This window comes from Phascolarctos cinereus, unplaced genomic scaffold, assembly GCF_003287225.1.
Source record: "Phascolarctos cinereus isolate Bilbo 61053 unplaced genomic scaffold, phaCin_HiC Scaffold_726;HRSCAF=1367, whole genome shotgun sequence".
Lineage (NCBI taxonomy): Eukaryota > Metazoa > Chordata > Mammalia > Diprotodontia > Phascolarctidae > Phascolarctos > Phascolarctos cinereus.
Window position 1 is genome coordinate 72,549,151 of NW_027556098.1, and position 25,111 is coordinate 72,574,261.

The 25,111-nt window shown below is 36.2% G+C and overlaps 1 pseudogene; it reads right to left on the reverse strand.

Moving 5' to 3' along the window:
• Positions 1-6,980: 6,980 nt before the first annotated feature.
• Positions 6,981-24,014, reverse strand: LOC110210861 (phosphatidylinositol N-acetylglucosaminyltransferase subunit P-like; annotated as a pseudogene).
• Positions 24,015-25,111: the final 1,097 nt, after the last annotated feature.

Genomic DNA, 25,111 nt, shown 5'->3' on the forward strand with positions numbered 1-25,111 from the left:
ATGACTCACTCCAAGTCTTCAGCAATAGCTAGATAACCACTTGTAAGTCATATTGCAGAGGGACTCATGTTTAGGTAGTGGACCTTAGTTAGATTTCTTCTAGACCTGAGACTGTAATTCAAGACTTTTTGGGAATGGCTTATTTTATAATCATGGTCTATAACATTAGTTCTATAGGAAAATGGATTCTGGATTCTTGAAGGAAAGAAAAACATGGCCTGTAGGAACCCCAGTTCAGTACAAACTAATAAACATTTATTAAGTCCCTACTATGTGCAAGACATTCTGCTAGGCAGATGTGGTAAATTAAGCCAAGTATCTGGAAAATTCTGTTACTGCTCATGTTTCCTTTTAGCATTTCAAAAGGAATTACATAGGTGTGTGTAAATATATTACAACAGTAATGTTACAAATAGGTACTTTTCATTCTATTGCTTAGCTAAACACACCAATTCAAGTAAAAAAAAATAGTATGTGACACGTTTCCTATCAGAAAATTATACTTTATTGTTTTATAGTTGGTGGTGGGGGGTAGTATTTGTACCTATTATTTCATTGGCATGGAGAACTCCCTGTGTGTAAACTTCACAAATGCAGATTGTCTCCTCCTCAATAACTTACAGGTTTTAGTGAGTTGCCTGGGGATACTGACTGGGTCAGAAGCATGACCTGAATCTGTGTCTTTCTGACTCAAAGCCCAGCCCTCTGACTTTGAATTTTGAAAGGAATACTGCTCTTCATTCTACAAGTTCACTTCTGGAAGTGTGGTGATATGAACCAGTAAGAACATAGACTCTAAATGACCTAGGTTCAAATACCAATTCTGACAATGATAATGTGTGTAACCTTGGGCAAATCACTGAACCTCTCTGGGAAGTGGTCTTCTCATCTATAAAATGAGGAGATTGGATTAGATACTGAACAAAGACTTCTTCCATCTCTATGATCTGTCCTTATATGATTGTGGATAAATTACATTTAGATTTTTTTAGATATTGAATTCTGCTTCCAACATATAAAATGAAATCTTACCACAAAGCTTTCCTAAATGTACTTTGAGATGAATATTTAATGGATGAAAGAAAGAGTAAATTGTATTTTCTCCTGAGTTGGGCGAATATTCATCCCTTTATTCTACTTTGCTCTTTGTATTATTGATTCATATTTAAATTTTACAAGGGTCATAATAGTCTGATAGGGAAAAGCATGTCACCATGCAATTCTTCATGGTTTGTTTTGCATTTTGTATAGGCATTGCCAAGGATTCCCAGCAAAACAGCATCCAGATAACAAATATAATTTCCTACATGATTTTGAAGCAATGCAGGGGAGTGAGGGTCCCAGCTATTTGCCACACAATTTGAAGGCAATGCAAAAAGGCGGAATTATCATTAAAAAAGCAAAATCTGTGGAGCAATAATTTTAGAATGAACAATTAACCTGGATCATTTCTAACAAAGGGATTCAGGAAGCAATCTTCTAGTGTAATTTTCTATTTTTGACTAAAGACATTTTCTCCCTTCAAATGCATTAACGAAGTCAGTACTCATTAAATTCCAATTTTTTTATCCCTCCTCCCCCTTGCACTCAGATGGCAAAACAGAATTTTATCACAATTGATTCCTGCCAAACATTACTATTTGATGGCTTTAAAGTACTGAGATAATTAAGTGCCCACAAATCAATGTTCCATATGAGACCTGACAGATAACATTATAACAGATTAAGTATTGCTGTTCAAAATAACAATTTCATCTTTTTTTTTCAAGTTGAAATTTCCTGGAAAATGCCAGTACATGAGTTTATTTTTCTTCTTTGAGAAAGACTGGACTAAAAATTTGCAGAATAAAACAAAATCTAGGGAGCTCAAATTTGGAGAAGTCACAATAGAGAAAGCCTATGCATTAAGCATAGTATGTGTATACTCATAGAATGCATATATTATGCAAAGCTGTGCTCTGAAGAAATATATTTGCATGTTAGAAGTGCTTAAAGGCATAATTCGTTTTTCCCATTTTTCCCATTTAACAATACTTTTTGGAGGTAATCCATCATATAAGAAGCAGAAATTGCTGGAAAATTTATTCCCAACTCCATTTCATGAAACTGAACTTTCTCTCGTGCCCTTATTTTTCATCACAGCATGGCACAGTAAAAAGAGCATTGGCATTAGAGTCAGAGAATGTGAATTCAAATCTCACCTCTGATATTTACTACATATGTCACCTGTGTGACAAGTCATTCAAACTTCCTGGGCCTATGATTCTTCATCTATCAAATAAGGGGTCTGAACTAAATGAACTTTGAACTCTAGACAAACTCTAGATGTATGGTCCTATGCTCACATGAGGTTCCAAGTTAAACAATCCATTGGTAAGACAGTGTGTCTGAGGAAAAAGAACACTGAAATTGAGGTCAAACTATCTGATGGCATCTCTCAAACTTTTGTCTGAGTTTCCATTCTATTTATACATTTTCTCCCTTGACATTCTCATTGCCATCTATGGGTTCAATGATAAGTTCTATGTAGATTACTCTCAAATCTTTATATACAGCCCTAACCTCTATCTTAAACTCCAGTCCCATATTATCCAATGTCTGATGGAAATACCTAGATGCATTCTGTAGGCATCCCAAACTCAGCATGTTCAAAATAGAACCTATTGTATTTTCCACCATAGTATTCTCTTCTCCAAACATCTTTTTTCCCCTTCCAGTCACTTAGGTTTACAACCTTTGAGTTGTTCTTGACTCTTCTCTTTACCTCAAGTTCCATATCCAATCAGTTGCCAAGTCTCGTCAATTGAATCACTAAAACATCCCTTGTACCTTTCCATAATCTCTACTCACACAGCTTCTTACCCTCATTCTGGTCCTTATAACCTCTTAACTAATCTATTGTAAGATCCTTGTGATTAGTTTCCCTAGCTTTAGTCTCATCCTTAAACATCTGACAAATTAATATTCCTAAAACGCTGGTGTGATCATATAACATTGCTGCTCAAGAATGTTCAGTATATTTTTATTGTTCCAGGGTACAATTCAAAATCCTCATTCAAACATTTACAATCTCATTTTATTTGACTTTTCATTCATTTTATATTGCTACTTTTTTTTGTCCCTGCTCTCATTTCTGTCATTCCAGCTTTCTCTTCAGTACCACGAATACCTGTATACCTTCATGCATGGGCAGACCCTACCAATCCTGGGGCTAATGGCTTATGAACCTCTCTTGACTTAGCAGTGGGTGTAATAATAATGGACTGGTCTTTTCCCTTGATAGGCCTGAGCCAAGAGTAGGAAAAAAAGCTACATTAAATATCAGCATTACCTAATACAAGATATTTTTATTGAACCCATTTGGTATATCAGGAAGCCTTTGGAAATTATAAACTTCTGAGGCATTGGGTCAGATTACTGAAAGAAGGCAGAAATGGATGTAAGAAGTTAATCTGGCTATTATTTGGCTAGACCACTATTTTAAATAATATGTAATTACTGAAAGTAGTACTAAAGTGCTTTTATTTTTATATTTAATGTTGGTCTTGAGTATCACAGAATCTTAGAGTTGAAAGGAATCTCAAGGACTCCTAGTCCTACCCAGTATTCCACACCTAGATTCTTTATTATTTTCGATTTATTGCTATCATTGAGAACCTTCTGATGAATTGTTCAAAAAATGTGCGGTTCCAACCTATGGTAAAGAAACAAGAAAATTGACTCATTGCCTATATGTCATAGATCATAAATGATTTCCACAGCACAGAACAAGGTGTGCCAGCCATGATGAAATTGAGGCTTCTATCAATCACTCAGTAGTGGAATTAGTTAAACTTTTCAGTGGCAAAAACCATATTACCTTCTGAACAAATATACTTCATAATTTAGCTGTAAAAGGCACCTCACTTGTTAGACCCATGAATTGCTGAACAGCTTTATTTAAATTATGCATGAAAACTTTATGGAACACTGTATCAACTGATCAGCTCTTTCCTGCCATTTGACGCATATTAATTTTATGCTCTGATGCTTCAGATGTTATTTCATCAGAATGTTTACTTCTATTTAAGTTATAAAGCACTGCATTAAAAAAGAATATGATTGTACTTAGGCACCCATTTTATGAACACTTTATACCCTGCAGTAGTTACGTATTTTTTCCACATTAAAGTTTGTGGTAAGTTGTATTATTTAAATGTATAGCTTATCTCATGATTAAAATACTTTTATGTTAAAAAGTAATAGAAAAGCCAGTAATTTAAAACACAAGTACAGATTCTGATGTTCTCCAATGATTACATTATTACTTGGAAGTAAACAATTTTCTCCATCACCTCACTCACTCCATTGGCTTTAGTGATCACTTCTACATGGATACATTTCCAAGATGAGCACTCTCTTGAGTTTCACTCTCCTGCTTCCAAGTGACTACATGGCATCTTCATATACTATACGTTTTAGCCCATCTGCTGAGATGATTTTAAGCGGGTATGGCCACTGTGCATGAGATAGATTCCTGGAGTCACAGGTTAGATGATAGGTGGATACAAAAAGTGGATGAGCAGCCCTGACAAAGGCTCAGCAAGTCCTTCCACCAGAGATACTAGTCCCCCTTGAACACTCCATACAAATGAATTCCAACAGCATTTTTCCAATCACCCAGGTAAAATACGTTGAATTAATCTTTGATTTTTCTTTCTCCCTTATATTCATACTTCTTTATCAGTTAACAAATCCTTTGAATGATTCTTGCATTTTTGGGGGCAGCTAGGTGGCACAGTGGATAGAGTGGGTGCCTGGCACCAAAAAGACAAGTTCAAATCTGGCCCCAGACACTTACTAGCTCTGTGATCCTAGGCAAGTCACCTAACAGTATTCACCTCAGTTTCCACATCTGTAAAATGATCTGGAGAAGGAAATGGCAAACCATTCCAGTATCTTTGCCAAGAAAACTTATAATGGGGTCACAGTTGGACACTCCTGAAATGACTAAACAACAACACCCTTCTCTTCCTTTTTCACAACTACTAACTTGTTTCAAGCCTTTCTTATCCCACAAACGGACAACAGTTTTCACTTGATTTCTCTTCCTTCATAATGTTCTGCTGAGTTATACCTGCCTCCAGAAAATCTTTACCTGAATTTTCAACTTCAGATGGCAGCATAGTATAGCAAAATAAGCATTATATCTGTTTCCCTGAAAAAACTGACTAGCTTATCTTTCCCCTAAACATGACCTTCTGATTTCACGACACTAAGTGTTATCATCTCCAGTTTTCAACACCTTGGTGATAACTTTGACTTTGCCATATATATATATATATATATATATATATATTTCCCCAATTGCATTCCAAAACCATTTTTTAAACTTTTTTTAAAGTTCTGAGTTCCAAATTTTATCCCTACATCCTCCTTCCCTCCCCCCCACTCCCGATTATGAAGCAAAGAAGTTTGGATATTGCTTAGCAGGCAATAGGAGGGACTAAAAGACTTTTGAGCAGAGGAGTGACATGATCAAATCTTTGCATAGGAAATGGTCTAATGCAGAGGAAAGAGTACTGCCACTTACTAGCAATATGGAAGCCACTTTTCCTCTTTGGGCCTTAGTCTTCTAAGCTACAAAACGGGGTAGGGAAAACTTGGCCCAGATGATTTCTAAGATACCTTACATTTCTAAATCTAAAAGTCTTTAAAGTAGGATCCACAAGCAAAAGGTATCTGATGCTTTAGTCATTACATTTGTCTTCTTGGTTTAGTCAGTTGGCCAGTTGGTTCAGATGCCATATAACTCATCAGCAATTGTCTTAGTTCTTACCCTGTCCTCCAGCTCCATTTCAGTCATGACCACATGCAGTCTTGAGGCTCAGATTTAGTGCTTTGTTCCCCATCTTCTATACCCCCCTTAGACTCCTCAGTAAATTTAGTAGCTCATATTAATATAACACTTGCCTTAGAATGACCCTTGATATAGATTGTTTAAGTATTGTTGCACACATTTTAATAGATGCAGAAACCCATACTTGGAAAAGCTAAATAACTTGGCCAGTGTCACAGAACTGATGAAATTAGGTTAGTCAATAAATAAACATTTATTAAGGACCCTCCATCTACACTGAGAGATAGAGGCAAAAAAAGATGGCTTCAAAGTCAGGAAAACTTGAGTTCTACTTTGGACTCTGGTGTTTATGGGCCATGAAACCCTCTGCAGGCTGCCTCACCTCTTGTTGCCCCCAGGTAAGTCTCCAAGACTCACTTGCTGAGAAGGTGCTGACCTCCATTAGTAGAAGTTTCCTGACTCAGGAGTTTTCTATACCTATGGAATCACAGGTATAGTCCCTGACTCTATCCTTTAGGGTTAGACATTGTGCTATAAGCTACTGGCACAGAGAGAAAAGTGAAACAATCCTAACAGATGACCCATGCACACACACATACACATATATATGTGTGTGTATGTATATACACGTATACATATATACAAGCATATATACACAAACTATGTGTATATGTGTGTGTGTATATATGTGTGTATGTGCTGTGACAAATGAAAACTCCAAATGATAGAGGTTTCTGGGTAATTAATTATCAATATATTTATTAGGCTAGTTAATAATCAATAAATTGATGATTAGTGGTTTCTCTCAGAAAACCAAGAACCCCAGTGGAGACACTAAATGTTTCAAATACCTTTGTTAAAAGGGGATGCCCCTGGCAAGTGAAAATCAACCCTGTTTGGCGAACATTAAATGAGGAGGTGGGCTAGCCCAGACCATTTTGGTTGGTTTTCTCTTTCTTGAGCTGGATTACCCCAAAATCTAATGGAGAGTTACAAGCACAGGGGCTCATTTCCTCAGGGCAAGAACTCACCTAGAGTAGATTCTGTTTATACTCTAGACAGAAGCAAGGTCTCCTAGTTGGGTGGGGTCCAGCCAAAAATGGAACGGCATGTTTCCCAAAAGTTAGGACAATCTCATCAATCAGTCATTTCTCTCAGAGACTGACTGATCTTCTACAGGGGCTGCACCCTAAAGGGGGAAATAAAAGGAGAAAAACTTGGGTCCCAACTTAGCAATTGATTATTAATTTAATGGCAAAATAATATTTTTTCTTAATACAAAACAGATATGAAATAACCTTGGTGAAACAACACTAGCAGATGGGGTGGTGCTACAAGAGCCTATTCAGATGACATTTTACCTGAGTCATTAAGCGCTTAGCACAATGTCTAGCATACAGTAGGAACATAAATGTCTATTGATTTACTATTGAAGGAAACGAGATTTCAAAGGCGGGAAGTGAGTTGGGAATGTATTTCAGGCAAAGGGGATAACTGGTATAAAGCACAGAGATGAGAGACAGATTATGCATGAAAAATAACAAAAAGGCCAGTTTGACTATACCAGAGTATGTGTGGAAGGAAATTGTGTAATAAGGTTAGAAAATGTAGCATTAGGGCAGGCTGTGAAGAGCTTTAAATGCTAAATAGAACTTTGAATCTGGAGGTGATAGGGAGCACTGGAGATTATTGAGTAGGAGGACATGTTAAGATCTACATTTCATGAAAATCAGGTCACAAAATTAAGTTCTTTCATTCTAAATCCAGCTCCCTATCGTTCTACAAGCCCATGCTGCCAGAGAAACTTGTACGTTCATGGAATCCCACTTTTTCAGCTGAGCAGCCAACTACCCTGCCTAGAACATCAACTTCTTGAACCAGCCCTTCTGTCTCAGCTCAGTACTTTGCTGCCCTCTGCTGGTCTCTAAAAGTCATGCAAACCCAAAGTGGCCCGAGGGCCAGATTAAACACTGCTTCCCCACTACAAAGAACCACATTCACCTAGGTGGGATTGCTTATGGTGCACACTGTTTTGTTTCATTGTTACATGTAGCTTATGTGCTCGGGACTCAAAGTCCATGAAGAGACACAGATTGTGAAGCTGTATGTTGCCATCGATAACTTCAGTGTGAGGTTCCTCATGCTATATTGAAAAGGTGTGGGTCATTCTCAAAGCAAACAAGGTTATAAGATATTGACAGAAATATTAACAGATCCAGAGGAGGGCTTCTAGCATGCTAGGTACATCTTTCATGGAAGATTTAGGGATAGAAAAAACAAACAACAAACCAAACAAAAAACCTCCACCAGATGAGAAAGTGTGGAGGGCTTGTGATTTGCACAGGAAGAGGGAAATTTTTTTCTTAATGGATCTAATAAATTTGAAGCTTGGTTAATAGTTAGAATATGAGCCTCTTGAGGATAGATAAGGACCATGTTTATACTCTTCTTTCTATATCAGAGCTCAGCATCAGTAATTATATTATTGTAGTTCAGTCATTTTTCAGTCATATCTGAATCTTTGTAACCCCATTTTGGGTTTTCTTATCAGAGATAATGGAGTGGTTTGCCATTTCCTTTTCCAGTTCATTTTACAGATGAGGAAACTGAGGTAAACAGGGTTAAGTGATTTACCAGGGTCATATAGCTTTTACTTTCCCAATTCCAAAATTTCTGGGAGGTTCTCTTTGATAAAAGCCCCAGTGAAAGCACTAAAAAGAGACTTGCCTTAGGTCTTGGGGATCTTCTGGTTTTATTTGGTTGGTAACCCTCTCCATCTGTAAATGAACGTCTTGCTGTTTGCAGTAGCCTTGGTCTGGTCCAGCGGATGGCAAAGTGAATGGTTGTGTTCCAGCCTAGCTCATACCACAACCACCTAAAAAAAAAAAAATTATGACAAGTACAGGAATTACACTTACAAAAACAAGAAGAAGAGAAAACAACAGTCCTCCCATTCTCAAAGTAAAACTTTGTGAACAAAGGAAGATTAAGTGATGGACCTACTATCTCTAGCTATGATCAGTATACCCCTCTACATGTGCCAGGACTGCATCTTAATCTTCCCTTATTGTGGCTTTTGTCTTGTCTTTGATTATTTCTATGAGCAATGAACCAATCTGAACACATACACCTTAATGGAGGAGAGCTTTGAACTCATCTAGCCCTAGCAATGAAAAAAAATGGGTATCTCCGGAGGGAGGAGGGACTCAGTCAGTAGTACAAAGCTTTTGTTGTTTGTTGTTCATTCTCTAAAAGGACCATGATATCAGTACAAAGCTAGTTAGAAGAGAAGGGACTTCCGTAATGAGGAGAAAGGGGAATAGTAAATCTAGCTAATATCATATTTGAGGCAGTATGGTGTATTGGATAGATTTCTGTACTTGAATTCAGTATAATCTGGGCAATAATCCTGTGTTAGACACTTAATTGTATAATCCTCAGCAAGTTAACTGAATCTCTATAGTCTTCAGTTTTTCAAGTCCAAATTGGTATTGATAAGATACCTTCCTATTCTAAATCTATGATCCTATGATCTGTTTTTGAATTTTCTACCAAGTAGGGAAAACACAAACATAACAATTATAATCTTAAATAAGAGTAGATTTAACTTCCCAGGAAAACAAAAGAGAATGGGTGAATAGACAAGAAAATAAAACCCAAGAACTTGCTGCATACCAGAAATATATATATATATATATATATATATATATATATATATATATATATGCATGCATATGTACATGTATATTTTCATATACGCATATATGTATATAGCACATACACATATATGTGTATATATGTTTGTGTGTGTATAATATATATGAGACACATAAAGGATAAAGGGTAAAAATAAAATTTTCTATGCTTCAGATAAGTCCAAAAAAGCAGAGTGCAATTATGACTTTAAGCAAGGCAATACTAAAAATTCAAAGCATTAAGGAAGATATACAGGAAGACAACAATATGTTTAAAGACACCATAGACAAATGAAACAATATCATTACTAAATATGTATTCCTTAGAAGCCATAACATCTACGTTCTTAAAGGAAAAACAAAATGAATTTGGAAAAGATATAGGTAGTAAATGAACAATTGTAAGAGACTTGCGTATTCTTTCAAAACTGAGTTCATTTAAATGAAAGATTTTTTTAAAAAAGAAAATAGTTACATCAATTCTTTGGAAAATGTTTTGAAAGACTCATGGTGTCATCTGAATGGGAATATTAAAAAAAATTTCAATATAACGTTATGCCTTCACAAAAAAGTGATCATTAAAGAAATAATGGATGTATTTTATAAGGAAGAAATATTCAAATATCCTTTATAGTCCATAATGGAATAAAAATAATTGACATGAGAAGTTTTTTTTTAAGATACTGACCCAAATAAAGACTTAATAATTAATAGCCTGAATAATAAATAGGTCATAGAACAGCCATAGAAATAATAGATAAATATGACAACAATGAAATAACATTCTGTATATTTGGAGATAGAGAGAAAGCAGTTTTAAAAGGAATATGTGTGTGTGTATGCCTATTTATGTGCATGTGAAATCATATTAGTAAAATAGAAAAATGATAGGATTAATGAATTGAACATGCAATTTGAAAATTGAAAATAAAGTTACAACCCAAGACAAGCATAAAGGAGAAAAATAGAGGTGAAGTAAATAGAATGGAAGAGAAAATAGTGATAAACAGAAAGCTTTTAAAAGAATAACAAAATTGATCAATCACTAAAAATTTTAAAAAGAGCCAAATTTAGTTATCAAAGTAAAAAAAAAATCAACATGAGCACAATACGAGATTATCAGAAATTTATATATACAAATTATGTCAAAGCTGGGTGAATTGAAGAAGAGGATAACTTACAATAATATGAAATTCTCTAATTAATAAAATTAAGAGGTGGGAATCTTCTAAGACCATATCTTAGAAAGATAGATGTGTAGTACCAAAAGATGAAAAAACTTAACCCTGGTTAAGGTGTATATACTAGTTAGTTTTATCAAATATTTAAAGAGCAGCTATTATTTAATCTACAAAAATTATTCTCAATAATTTAGAAAAAAGGAAATTTACCAAACTCCTTTTAGGAATATGTGTGTATATTTCCAACAAACAAGGAAGCAAAAATTTCTAATGAAATTTTAGCAAAGATTATGTAGCAATAAACTATACAAAAAAAATTTGCTATGACAAAACTGAATTTATATCAGGCATTCAATATTGAAAAACAATCATCATAATAAATCACATAAACAAAACTCTTAATCTATATGAATAGAGGCATAAAAAGTCTATCAAAAAACATTTATTAATGTTAAAAAACATATGCATAGAAGTACTATTCTTTTATTTGAGCAACAATATATCTAAAACTCAAGACAATCATTACTGACACTATATATTGAAAATACACAACCAAACAGAGGGAAAAGATCACAAAAGACAAAAGAAACCATTTTGATTATATTAATTTTAAAAATTGCTGCACTAGATCACATAGGTCTTCACAGGTTTCCCTGAAAACATACACCATAATTTGTTCAGCTACTCCATGATTGACTGTTACCTCTTAGTTTCCAGTTTTTTGCCCTCATAAAAATTGCTTCTTTAAGTATTTTTGTATATGTACGTAGGACTTTCTCTTTCTTGGATCTCTTTGAGGCTTTGACATTGCTCAGTCAAAGCATATACACAACTTGTAACATTTTAGGCATAGTTCCAAATTGCTTTCCAGTGAAGTGATAAGAACCAGGAGGCCAATTTACATCATAACAACAAAAATGTACAAGCCAACAATTTTGAAAGATTAAGAATTCCTAACAACACAATGAACAACCACGATTCTAGGCGTCTTATGATTAAAAATGGTACCCATCTTCTGACAGAGTAGTGATGAACTAAATGTGCAGAATGAAACACATTTTTGGACATGGCCAATACAGGAATTTGTTTTTCTTGACAATGAATATTTGTTACAGGGCCTTTATTTTTCTTTCTTTTGGAGAAAAGGAGAGGAGACAAAATAAATGCATGTTAACTAAAAAATAAGATAAAGAAGTTTCTTAGTCAATGTACGAATAAGAAAAAAGGCTATTGAGTGGGATATTATTTCTTCATATATTCTCCATTGGACTTTCCCATGTAACAAAAAATGTCAAACAAAACTAATTAACTGATATGACCATATTTGGCAACGTATCCAATCTTCTGTACCTACAGTCTTATTCTTTGCCCAGACAAGGGATTCCATGTAATTTTTACCATAAACCTTTGAGTTAGGTTGAACAAGTATCATCAACCTCATTTTGCACAGGAGGGAAAAAAAATCTGTCCAAGTTCATACAGCTAGCAAGTGACAGAGCTGGGCTTCAGATTTAAAGTCTTTTAATACAAAGTGCTTTTTCTTTATTTCTAAGGTCTCTTCTAGCTCCAATGTGATCCTATTGTTTCTTACCATTTGTACTGTCTTTTTCTATGGAAGAACGACACTAAAAGAGCATCCTAACAACTCAAAAGAATGTACATTTCCCTAAGGGACCAAGTTATTCCTTTTTTTTTTTCTCTGCTAGTCATCTGGATCCATACACTTTGGCCATATATAATCACATTTACCTGTATTAGAAATCTTAGTAAGTATTCCTTGTGGTATCAGATGACAGATCACACTCTGCTATGTCTGAGTATAATTTACACAACAGAATGTGGAGAGTGGTTTGAAAGACATATCTCTCTCTGCCCTAGAGGGCTCATTACCAGTGATCTTCCATCTATGAAGGGGAAAACCCGGCCCAAGGTGTCTTGCTAATTCCTCATCAACGAAGATCTATAGGGATTATGAGAAAGGAATTACTGACTGCATTAGAAAAGGGATATCCAGCCAGGCAAAACTGGGTGATGTTTCACTTCTCTCAGAAATGAATGATCACTTCTCTTACATTGTGATGGAGTGATTTTCATGACTTAATTATCAAGAAATATTTTTAGAGCACCTACTTAGTACAATGCACTAGGCACTAGTAAAACTATGAACCTGTTTTTGTCCCCCACCCCCAATACTCCCTTCTCTCTAAGAGCTTACATTCTATCAGGGTAAAAAAAATATGTGCATACAGCACCCCTTCCAGGGCTAGTTCCTCGATTCCCATTTCCACTGGCTGGCAGAAGGTCTAAAAGATGACAGACTAATCCTCCCATATGGCTCTAAGGGAAACGCTACAGAGTTGAGGGTTCTAATACCAAGGATCCCAATTTCCCATCTAACTAGTTGATATTAATTAGCCAGAGTTAATTAGCTTTTAAAAAGGGTATTTGTAATCAAAACATTTGGCACAACCTCCCCTCCTCCCAAAAGAAATCTAGGACACACTGGGTTCCAACTTAGAACAAGGGTGAGGAAAAGGGCAAATATGAGCTCCTGGTTGGATGGAAGTCTTTTTCTAACTTTCTGGGGTCCCATGAAGTTGTCTTGAGGTGTAGCACTCTATTGGGCTTTTGATAGTCCAAATCTTTCAGACTTCCAAAGTTCAATACTCAATACTATTCCCCCCTGCACATACACACACCTTGCCTCTCCTGCTGCCTCTCTTACACCCTCCCTGCCTTCCTGCCTACCTCTGACTCCCATACTGTCTCTTGGTTGTAAGCTTACAGGCTTATGGTCTACATTCTCAAAACACTCTTGAAGCTTGACTGTCATTATTAGGATTCCTTCTTCATTATACATTGGCACAGAGGTGTTTCTAAATTTTTTCAAGTAATTGCAGCACATTTCCTATATGACATAATCTGTTTTCATCCAAAGGCTGAAAGCACTCCACTCATAAAATTGATTAAATACTTGTTTAAACCTAATTTGCACCTTTGGTTGATTCAATATAGACTCTGGGACATATTCACACCTAGTTCCCACTTTGATTCTATACCTTGTAAACATATCAAAGCACAGATTATCTCCTTGTATTAATTGTGGTTGGGGCATGTAGTATATCTCTCTTAAATAAATATATACATAACAAATACAAGATAGTTGGGGTCAGAGGGTGCCAGCTGTTGGAAGGTGGTGAGGGATCAGGAAAGGCATCATATAGAAAATTGTGTGATCTGAGTTTTGAGGAAATGAAGGATTGATTAAATGAGATAGAATTGAAGAGAAAGTTCATTCCACGGATGGCAGATGGCCAGTACAAAGGAATAGAGATGGTCCAGTTTGGCAAAGGATGTAATATATAATGAGACTAAAAATATAGCTCAGGGTTAAGTTGTGAAAGGCTTTAAAAGCTTGACAGGGAGTTTATATTTTATCTGAGAGACAATAGGGAACTATTAAGTTTATTGAGTTGAGGCCTGCCATGGTCAGAACTGGTCTTAAGGAAAATCATTTAGTCAGCCATGTGGAGGATGGAGCTGAGCGAAGAGAGCTTAAGGCTAAGATACTAATTGGAAAGCTATGCAAAAGTCTAGATGAAAAGTAATGAGGGTTTTATGTAAGTTGATAGCTGTGTGAATTGTGAAAGGGAGTTAGATGTAGGAGATGCCATGAAAGTAGAACTGGCAAGGTTTGGCAATTGATTGGATATGTGAGGTGAGAGAGATTTAGGAGTCAAGGGTAATGCTAAAGTTACAAACATGGGAGGCTGGACAAATGATGGCGTCTTCAACAGAAATTTGTAAGGTCTATAGAGGCGTGGGTTTTTGGGGGGATGATAATTAAGTCTCTTTTGCATATACTTAGTTTATGGGATATTCAATCAGAACTATTCAAAAGTCAATGATTCAGGACTGAAGAGCAAGAGAGAGATTAGGGCTAGATATGGACACACACACACACACACACACACACACACACACTTATGCCTTCCACATTATGGGGATTAGGGTACAGTATATCCCGTGATGTGGAAAATACACATAACATTTTCTGGACCTCTCTTTGGAAGAAATCTTCTAGCTTTGTGGATTTCCTTCTCTTTTTTCTTGATATTACACAATATTATACATATGTTTTATATATTTCTGAGTATCTAAACTTTTCCTACTGGCCTTTGTGTGTCATCTGTAGCTTCCTCAAAACTTCTCCCAAATTCCCATTTAATTTCTTATGCCAACCAGTGATATATGGAAACTGTGATGGGGAAAGTCGCAGTGTGGAAAAGATAACTATATATCCATATATTATACATATGTATATGTATATGTATATATGTGTGTGTGTGTGTGTGTGTGTGTGTGTGTATCTGTGAATCCTATATAGACAGATGATAATTGAAATTAGGGAAGCTGATGAGGTGACCTAGAAATAGTGTGTAAAGAGAAAGCAGAGGACCTAAGAAAAAGCTTTGGAGTACATCTACAGTTTGGTGCATGATGTGACTGATGAGGCAGCAAAGGGCCTTGAGATAGGTAGTAGTGGAACATGGTGACAGGAGTGTAACATGGAAACAGAAATGTAACCAAAAAACAGAGGAAAGAAAGTATTTAGTGGAAGAGAATAGTCAGTAGTTTCAAATGCTGCAGAGATGTTAAGAAGGATGAGGACTAAAAAAATTCCATCTGATTTGGCAATTAAAGCTTCTTTGGTAACTTTGGAGAAGGGAGTGCCATTTGAATATTGAGACTGGAAACTAGTTTGCGATTGAATTGGGGGGGGCAGTTAGGTGGCACAGTGTATAGAACACTGGCTCTGAAGTCAGGAGGACCTGAGTTCAAATTCAGCCTCAGACCAAACATGACACAGTAGCTGTGTGTCCCTGGGCAAGTCATTTAACCCCAATTACCTTAAAAAAGAATTGAGAAGAGAGTGGAAAAGAGGAAATACAATGAGTTTGGAAAGCTTTTTTCTAGGAGATTAGCTAAGATAAGTGATGTGAGATGACATCTTGAGAGAATGCTAGGGTCTAATAAAGTTTCTTTTGCTTTGTTTTTAGGGATAGGAGAGACTTGAGCATCTTTGAAAGTCATAGGGAAGGAACTAATCAGTCACTAAGTATTTATCAAGTGCCTACTATGTGCTAGGCACTGTGCTAAGCACTAGGGATACAAAGAAAGGCAAAAGAGACACCTGCCGTTGAAGAACTTATCATACAGTGGGAGAGACAACATGCACATGACCAGGTATAATGACTAACTATATGTGGCAAACAAACCATATGCAGTATAAAAAGGAAATAATTAACAGAGGGAAGGTACTAGAATTAATAGGGATTGGGAAATTTTTCCTGGAAAAGGTGGTACTGAAACCAGAGAATTCAGGAAGCAGAGCTGAGGAGAGAGAGGATATTCCCTGCACAAGACACAGTCAGTGAAAATACCCTGAGTTGGGAGATGGAGTATCTTGCTCAAAGAACAGTAAGGAGGCCAGAGTCACTGGATTGCAGGGTACATGGTGGTGGTATTTGGGGCAGGGCCTAAAATGTAAGAAGATTGGAAAGGTAGGGAGAGTGCTATGTTATGAAGAGCTTTAAACACCAAATAGAGCATGTCATATTTAATTCCAGAGGTGATAGGGTCACTGGAGTTTGTTGAGTAGCAGGGTAACATGGTCCAATGTGCTTTAGGTACAAATCACTTTGATGGCTAAGAGGAGGATGAATTGGAATTGCGAGAGACTTGAGGGAGACAGACCAATCAGCAGAATATTACAATAAGATAAGGAGATGAGGGCTTGTATGAGGGTGGTGGCAGTATCAGAGGAGAGAAGAGAGTATTTTTGAGAGATGTTACTAAGGTAAGAGTCAATAGACCCTGCAAGGGGTTGTATATTTGAGGTGACAGAGAGTGAGGAATTGTTGATGATAGATAGGTTGTGAGCCTGGGGGATTGAGAGGACAGTAATACCCTCATTAACAATTGGGGCATTTGAAGGTGGGGGGAAGGTTTTGGGAAAAAATTATGTGTTCACTTTTGGACATGTTCAGTGTAAGACATCTATAGGACATCTAGTTAGTGATGTCTAATGGACAGTTGGAGGAGTGAGACTAGAGATCAGCAGAGAGATTAGGACCAGACAAGTAGATTTGAGAGTCATCAGCATGATTGAATATATTGGAGCTGATGAAATCATCAAACAAAATATTACAGAAGGAGAAGAATAGAATAGAAGAATAGAGGACCCAGGACAGAGCCTTGTGGGACACCTACAGTTAATAAGCATGACCTGGATGAAGATCCAGCAAAGCACACTGAGAAGGAATGATAAGATAGGTAGGAGGAGAACCAGGAGAGAATAGTGTCCCAATAATCTAGAGATGAGAGTATTAAGGAGAAAAGGATGATTGATAGCGTCAAAAGCTGCAGAGAAGTCAAGAAGGTTGAGGATTAGAAAAGGCTGTTCCAATTTGGCACTTAAGAGATAATTGGTAATTTTGGTGAAAATGATTTTGATTGAATGGTGAAGATAAAAGCCAGACTGTAGAGAGTTAAGAAGATAGCAAGAGGAGAAGAAGTGTAGTTATCTATTATAGATGGCCTTCTCAAGAACTTTAGCCATAAAAGGTATGAAAGATATGAGGTGATAGTGTAGATGGACAGAAGAACGTAGGTTTTTTTGAGGATGGAGGAGACATGGTATGTTTGTGGCAATAGGGAAAAAACTAGTAAGCAGTGAGAGATTGGAAATAAGTCACAGAGTGGGGATGAGAGTGCAATTTGCTGGAGACAGTGGGATGGAATAAGATGGGTTAGTATCATTTGTGTTTGTAAAGGGTTTGGCCTGGGCAAGAACTATGGTCACTTCATCAGGTGAGATATTGAAAATTAAAGGAAGAGAAGAGGAATGATTTAGGGGTCAATTTGCTGGAGAAAATAGGTTCAAAGGCACATGTAGAAAAGTTGTCTTTTGCTATGAAAAAAAGGTGACTTCATAATCAGGGACTGGAGTAAAGGAGGAGAGAGAGGGGGCAGTGTGTGAGGGATGTGTCAAAGTTGTAAGGTAAAAAGAAAGAAGAGGAATGTCATGGTTTAATTGCTCAATTTCCTCAATAAAATGAGGCAAAGTCTTTAACTGAGAGGATAAAGAAAAACGTTGAGCTTGGCAGGCTTGATGAGAGAAGAAAAAATTTAGAACAACTCTGTGAAGAATGGACAGGGAATCTGAAGTGAGGTCCCAGTTGAGGTTCGATAATATAAGGGGTCCATATCCTGTTGTCCTGTTCTATATCTTACTACTGGTCCCAGATGGTTCGGGAGGAGAAAGTGAGGCTGTGACCTTGCACAGCCCTCTCTCACTTAAATCCAATTCATTTGCAAGTCATGGCATCATCTTCCTGATATCATGGTCCTCTTCAAGAACAAAAGACAAGCAACAACAACTACGACAACACAACAACAACAGCAAGTTAACATAAATTTGTAGTAGTAGACTCAGCTTGGTTGTATGACTTCCTCCAGCTTTTGTCATCAGTACATGAATCAGAATGGAGGAGGTAGCTGAGGTTAATCCAAGGCTAGGGTTTAGTCAGGTATGAGTAACAGCAAGACAAGGAAGTGAGGGATTTAAGAGGCTAAGACAGTGTGGAGTTGAAATGGGAAAAAAAACAATCAAACAAACCAATGCTTTCACCCCAAAGCTTAATTTCTGTTTTAAATAATCTCTATTTATCTTACTTTCTTTCTTTGTGATGGGAAGGAAATTGACTTCTTATTTCAAATTACCGTGCTACATTGTTTGCTTGAATTGTGTACCTTTTCATAGGTCTTTGAGCAGGATAAAATATTAGTTGTGAATTACAAATTTGTGTATAATTTTTACCTAGTTAAAAAACCTCTTCTTTTCCTCAACCTTTTTTGCTTTGAGCCAAACATAGTAACTCAATATTGCTTGCCTTCAGTTAAGAGAGAAAGGAATAGGGAAAGAAAGGGCAAAAAAAAAAAGAGAGAGAGAGAGAAAAGAGGAAGAGGAAAAGATGATTTAGACAGAAATTGGTTTTCTATTGAGATGCTTTAACATTTTTTTTTTGCCGAAGTAAATGTAAAGACTTTTGGCAAGGAAATTTCTTTTATACTGAATTGTACAAATTTAAGATGGAAATTCCAAATAGTTACTTGCTTTAAAATTAGTCACCATTTCCCATCATTCCCTTACCTTGAGATCAGCTAATTTAGGTCCAGAATACAAGTACCAAACTTCCATCTCTTCTCTTTCAAATAAAAAAAAAATCCATTTTGCTTTTGCCTTTTTTGCCTTTTTCTAGTACCAGATAAAACTGCCTATCCAGTTTCTCAGGAGGATAAGAATAGTCTTTGGTACTGGAACAGGAAAGGCCTAAGAAATATTAGAAAATTATATTTTAATGTTATTTCAACAGCTCCATAAATTTGGATTCTCTCAGGGAAATCTTATTTCTTTGTTGAAGAACTGATGAGTTGACTGGTTAATACAGCTTATGTAAAAATAGGATTTGGGTAAACAAGTACACTAGTGTTTTTATCTAGTTAATACAACTCAGGGTCATAAAAATGTTATTGCACAAAAGCTATTACCCTGTTTTCTCTTATTTAGTTTGAAACTTGAAAATTTACCAACAAGGTTGTGCTATCTTAAGGGAAACCCATTTCTACTCTTTCTTGTGGCTGGGACTGTGAAATAAATATAATAGGAACAATTTCACATTATTTGGTCACATAAGAGGAAAGTAGATTTGAAACGAGAGTATTGGATTGTGAATCAGGAGTTCTAAAGAGAAAGTTTCTCTGTGACCTTGGCTATGTCATTGACCTTTGTTCTACTATAATCTGTCATCAGAAAACCGAAATTTGTGGCAAGTAGAAATTTCCTAATCCAGACTTTGTCTGCTAAGTTTGAGTAATTATCAAACTTCATTTCCAATTATTTGTTGCTGTAGATATATTTATAAACATAAAAAGAAAACAGGATGTTGATAACAAAAGCATTTGTCAGCTTTAAAGCTACTGGAGGATCTCAGAAGAAAAGGCATATACCAGAAGTCAGTGTAAGGAATAACAACACCACCAACAGAGATGTTTTTACCCTTTCTTATCTCTTGGGCCCCTTTGGCAGTCTGATGAAATCTATGAGCCCTTTCTGAAAGTAATGTTTTTAAATGCACAGAATAAAAGACATGATTATAAAGTAAACCAATTACACATATTTTGTAACTGCATTCCAATATATTGATTTACACAGAAAATTTTCTTTTTAGAGACATTGTTCACAGAGAAACTTTTTCTTTAGGAAAAAAAAACAGAAGAAAAAGCATCAGTTTTGAAAATTTTGAAAATTCAAATATTTAGGAATCAAAGAAGATGATAAAGGATGTAATTTACATTCTTTATACTGACATAATGGTTAGTGACACATTACTATATAAAATATAAAACTCAATTAAGCTTGAAATGCACAAAACATAAAATATTAGCACATTACAAAATTCAAGTGATGACTGATTTACATCTCCTCATTGCTGAAGAAAATTGGTGGTGGTACAAGAGACATTTTGTAGCAAGGTCAAGGGGAGAAGAATAGGTTCTTTTTGAGATACACATATGTCTTTGCTTCACATTCAAATGTAGTCTCAATGGTCAAGCACAAAGCACAGTAGTGAATGGAGAGTTTTTGACAGGTTTCCTGGCATGATAACAGCATTACCAGCTGGAGAATAAAACACCAACAGCAACCGCTGGGCATCATGATTATGGGTAATGTGTTGCAAATAACAACATCTATTCTATGTAATTGCCGAAGCCATGCTGGATTGCTGTTATTAAAAATGCTTTTAGAAAACTGGGAATACCTTATTAATTGTGTCAACTGTGGAATCATTAGCATCAGAAATGAGTTTTGTAAAAACAAAAAAGAAATGAGTTTTGCTTATTCTCTATTTTCAGGTATAGAGAAAAATAAGGGCACACCTGCTCAGAGATTAGAAGGCAGTACCAGGGAGCTTAGCTTCTAATTTTATTTCCAAGTGTAGCATTTGATGAGCATCCTTTTCCACTTCAGGAGAATGCATAATTTTGATGTACACTTTCCTTTCTCCTTTCAGATTTGTGAATATTAAACATTGCATCAGTGCCAAAAAAAAGTGTTTTTGTGGAGAAGGAAGAAAAATGATTACATTCTGCCTTCCATAAAGTTTCAAAAGCCCCTTAAGAACTCTGATAATGAGGTATTTTATTACAAAGAATAAATGGAAATATATCTATGGGAAAAAACCTAGAAAAATTCTCACTATCCATAAAGACTTAGATTCCTTATGAAGTTAAATCTCAGTGATTTAAATGGAGATGATGATTATTAAGAGATTTTGAGGCATGTGTTCATTTAATATGAATGCAAAATCTATCCAAATATAATGCTTGGTATATTTTTTCTTTTTTCTTTTAAGTTAATGTCATCAGCATTCAATTACATTTATTTACATTCTGGACATCACTGTCTTTGTCACTGATTCATTAAATATTTATCTAAGTATATTTTGAAATTCCTAAGCAGTACCTAAAAAATAAAAAAAACACTATTTGATAGAGAGCTGGCCTTGCAGTCAGGAAGCCTTGATCTTAAGTGCTGCCTCTCAGGCACAGGAGCTGCAGCCATCAAGGGCAGGTCACTACCTCTCAGTAGCCAAGGCAACTTTAAGTATTGTGAAGGTACAGCCATATTATCAATCTGTATTGGGAAAGGGTATCTCTTTCCTGTGAGTTCCCCTACGCTGATGAAATCACCTATCCAGAATAAAAACAAAATTACTATTTTTTTCTGCTCAAAACATCTTTTGGTTGTAGAATCACAGATTTAGAGTTGGAAGGGTGAGTCCAATCTTTTCATTTTACAGATAAGAAAACTGAGACACCATGATTAAGGGAATTGCCCAGGGTCACATATTTAGCAAGAGTCCATGTCTTCCAGATGCTAAGTCCTGGGCCATATCCATTATATCATGCAGTCTTAGGAGATGTTCAAGTTAGAGTAAATATAATATTAGAAATAGTTATCCCTTCCACATTGTGACTTGCCCCTATCACGGTTTCCATATATCATGGGTCAGCATAAGTAATTAAATGGGAATTTTGAGGGAGTTCTGCAGAAGCCACAGATGCCACTCAAAGGCTAGCAGATGACTCAGAGAACATTTAAAAACTCAAAAATGCAAAAAAAGTTTGTATTGTATAATATCAACATATTTTATTTTTTAATACCATAATAATTCAGACTTCTTCTCTAGTGTGGAGGGAGGGACAAAAAATTTTGAGTGGATTTTCTAGATCATGGTAGCACCTTGCCCCTAACACCCATGATGTGGCAGGGATAACTGTAATAGCACATCATTTGAGTATTATTGCACAGTATTCCAGGTCCAGTAGTCTTTTTTGGGGGTAGGGTGAGTATTAGATAGTCCACTTCTAGGACACATCCTAAAATACAGTGAGAAATGATTATTCAGTTCCTTGGAAAACATTGCACAAGAGTATAAGAATATTCTTTCTAAGAAAGATCTGTAGGACACTAAGCCCAGTACTTGGTCACTGGCAGGAGCCCCAAGGAACAGGTGATGAGGGGGCAGAGTTGTCCTTGATGATCTTGACCTCAGTTTGCTGTCCAAACCATCCATGGCTTCTCCTACTTGTCAACTCTAGTGCTAGCTATCAACTGAAATTAGCTAAACTACTCTTGAACTGTCTGTCTTTTCAGCGTATCATTGGTGAGGTAAAAGTGTTTTAGGAAATATATTATTTCACTGATAGAGGTACCCCACCTCCTGATGCAGGTCATAGCCCCTCCATATCTTCACATCTTGTGTGATTTTTGTCCATTTTTCCACTTGTAAATTCAGATGTCATAGTTTAGCAGATACGGTATCAACCTCAGAGCCAGGAAGACTTCCATTCCAGTCTCCCCTCTGATCCATATGGTCAGTGTGACCCTGGGCAAATCCCTTAACCATTCAGTACTCTAATTCTCTAAGACAATGTTGTAGAGAAGGTGCTGCACCATTAGATGGGGATCTAGGATTTCCCTATACCAATGAAATCTAGGTCCATACCCCATCCTTAATACTGAATTCCCCATAAAGGATCTGTCCAACCCATCAGGCCCTCCTTTAGCTCTTTTATTATCTCAGGGATACCAGGAGACCACTTGACTCAACTCTATCCATTTCCCCCTCGTTTTCATTGCCCAACCATGCCGCTACTGAGTGTTATCCTGGTATTCACAGCTATGCAATGTGACCAGCAGAATATCAATGGTAAAGACATTGGTTTTTAAGGCAGTAACCTTTTCAGGATCAAATTATTATGAAGGTTCCAAAATCTGATCCATCTATATATCCTCTTATGATATAATTCTGAGCTTATTTTTTTGTTCGTTAACTACACCTTTAATTAAACATTAATTAGATTAATTAGAGCTGCTTTGCTAGTACATATGACATACAGTATTTTATTTCTTCCATTCATCAACTAATATTTAGAATACCTTCCCAGAGAAATCTGATAGGGATAGGGACTGGACCCATTATTAAGTGGATATAGGGTACCCGCAGAAGAGGAAACTCTGTACCTTCTTTGTGACACAGAGTTTTAAAGAGTTAAATAGAGCATTGAGAAGTTAAGTGGTTTACCCAGGGTCATACAACTAGTATCTCAGAAGTGAGACTTGAATCAACGTTTTCCTGGGTCCAAAGCCAGGTTTTTTTCCATTCAACTTGAATCTTTACCCCTTCTCAATTAATACAAGGTATATGGAGGAAATAGAAGGCCTTAGTCAAAATAGTCCTATTCAAAAAATTCTTAAATGAATGTTTGGAACTGAGATGTTCCCTATATACTTCAGCTTTAGTGTAAAGTTCTCTGGCAGCAATAAAAAACATTTGGTTTACTTCACCTATAGGTATGTCCTTTCAGGCCGGAGCACCTTTTTCTTGAGATATCTTCTGTGGCTGATTTTTGATATGAATAGAGTCCAGTGTTCACCATGTTAATTCCAAATATCAATATGTAAGTAATTACTAAAGCAGTAAGGAGGTAGATTGGCAAAATAACTGCCTAGTACTTTTGAGGCCAATATGTTAGTCCTATGGAGTTTAACCAAGTCTCAAGAATAAATGTCCACACAAGATAGAGTATGAAACCGCACTGGGAGCTTAAGAAAAGAATGAAGCCATATATCGTTCTTTGTGGCAATGCTGACAGTGAATTTTCAACCATAGTCTCTTTAGCTTTAGAGAACCAGTTTTCCTTCCTGCTAGCTTCAGAACTTCTAAGCTGAACCTGTGAGCACAGGTTCCACCTTAGGAGACCCGGGAGGAGAGAAAGAGGGCTCGTTACCTAAAGCTTTTCTGCTTGGAGGACTCTGGGGCAGGCAGATACACTTTGTAGTCCCTGGCCAAGATATACTTACTAGCTATGAGCAAGTCGTTTAATCTGTACACATTGGTTTCCTCATCTGCAAAATACAAATAATAATAGCATCTACTTCCAAGTGTTGGTGTGAGGATAAAATGAAATATTTTTAAAGCACTTTTGCAAAGTTGTTATACATATATATATATATATATATATATGTATATTATTATGTAGTACCACACAAATGCCAGCTATTTTTATCATCATCATCATTATCATTATTATCTTGACGAACAAAGTGGCACAATAGATAGAACGGTGGGACCAGAAAGTGCAAGCCTGAGTTCAAATCCGGCTTCAGATACTAGCAGCTTTGTGTCCCTGGGCAAATCATTTAGCTTTTGTTTGCCTCAGTTTCCTCATCTGTAAAATGGGTATAATAATAGCACCTACCTCCCAAGGTTGTTGTGACAATCAAATGAGATAATAATTATAAAGTGTTTAGCACAATGCCTGGCACATAATAAAAGTTTTATAAATGTTAGCTATTATAATTATTACTGTGTATACTATCCAGAGTAGTGTCTGGGCGCTATATATTTTTAATTACTTTCTTTTTTCCACTTAAATATTGTTCTAGATTTCAATAAGGAAAGTGTCATTCTGTCACTTAAAGGGGATGGTGGTGGTTGGTAATGTGTTTTGTAAATATTCTATGGCTTTTATTTGCTTAAAATTTATCTATTTTAGTATACAAAGGCACTCTATCAATTAGGAATAGTGTTTAAAGGAAGAGAAACCAAGTCACATTCACTTTAAGCTAATAATAGGGGTTTTTAATAGCATACATGCCACTGGAGGAATGCTCACTCATAAAGTGATAGAAGACATGTCTGCCTCACTGTCATACTAGGTCCCAGTCTTGTTCTGGCTCTGGAAAACATAACTGTTGCCCAGGC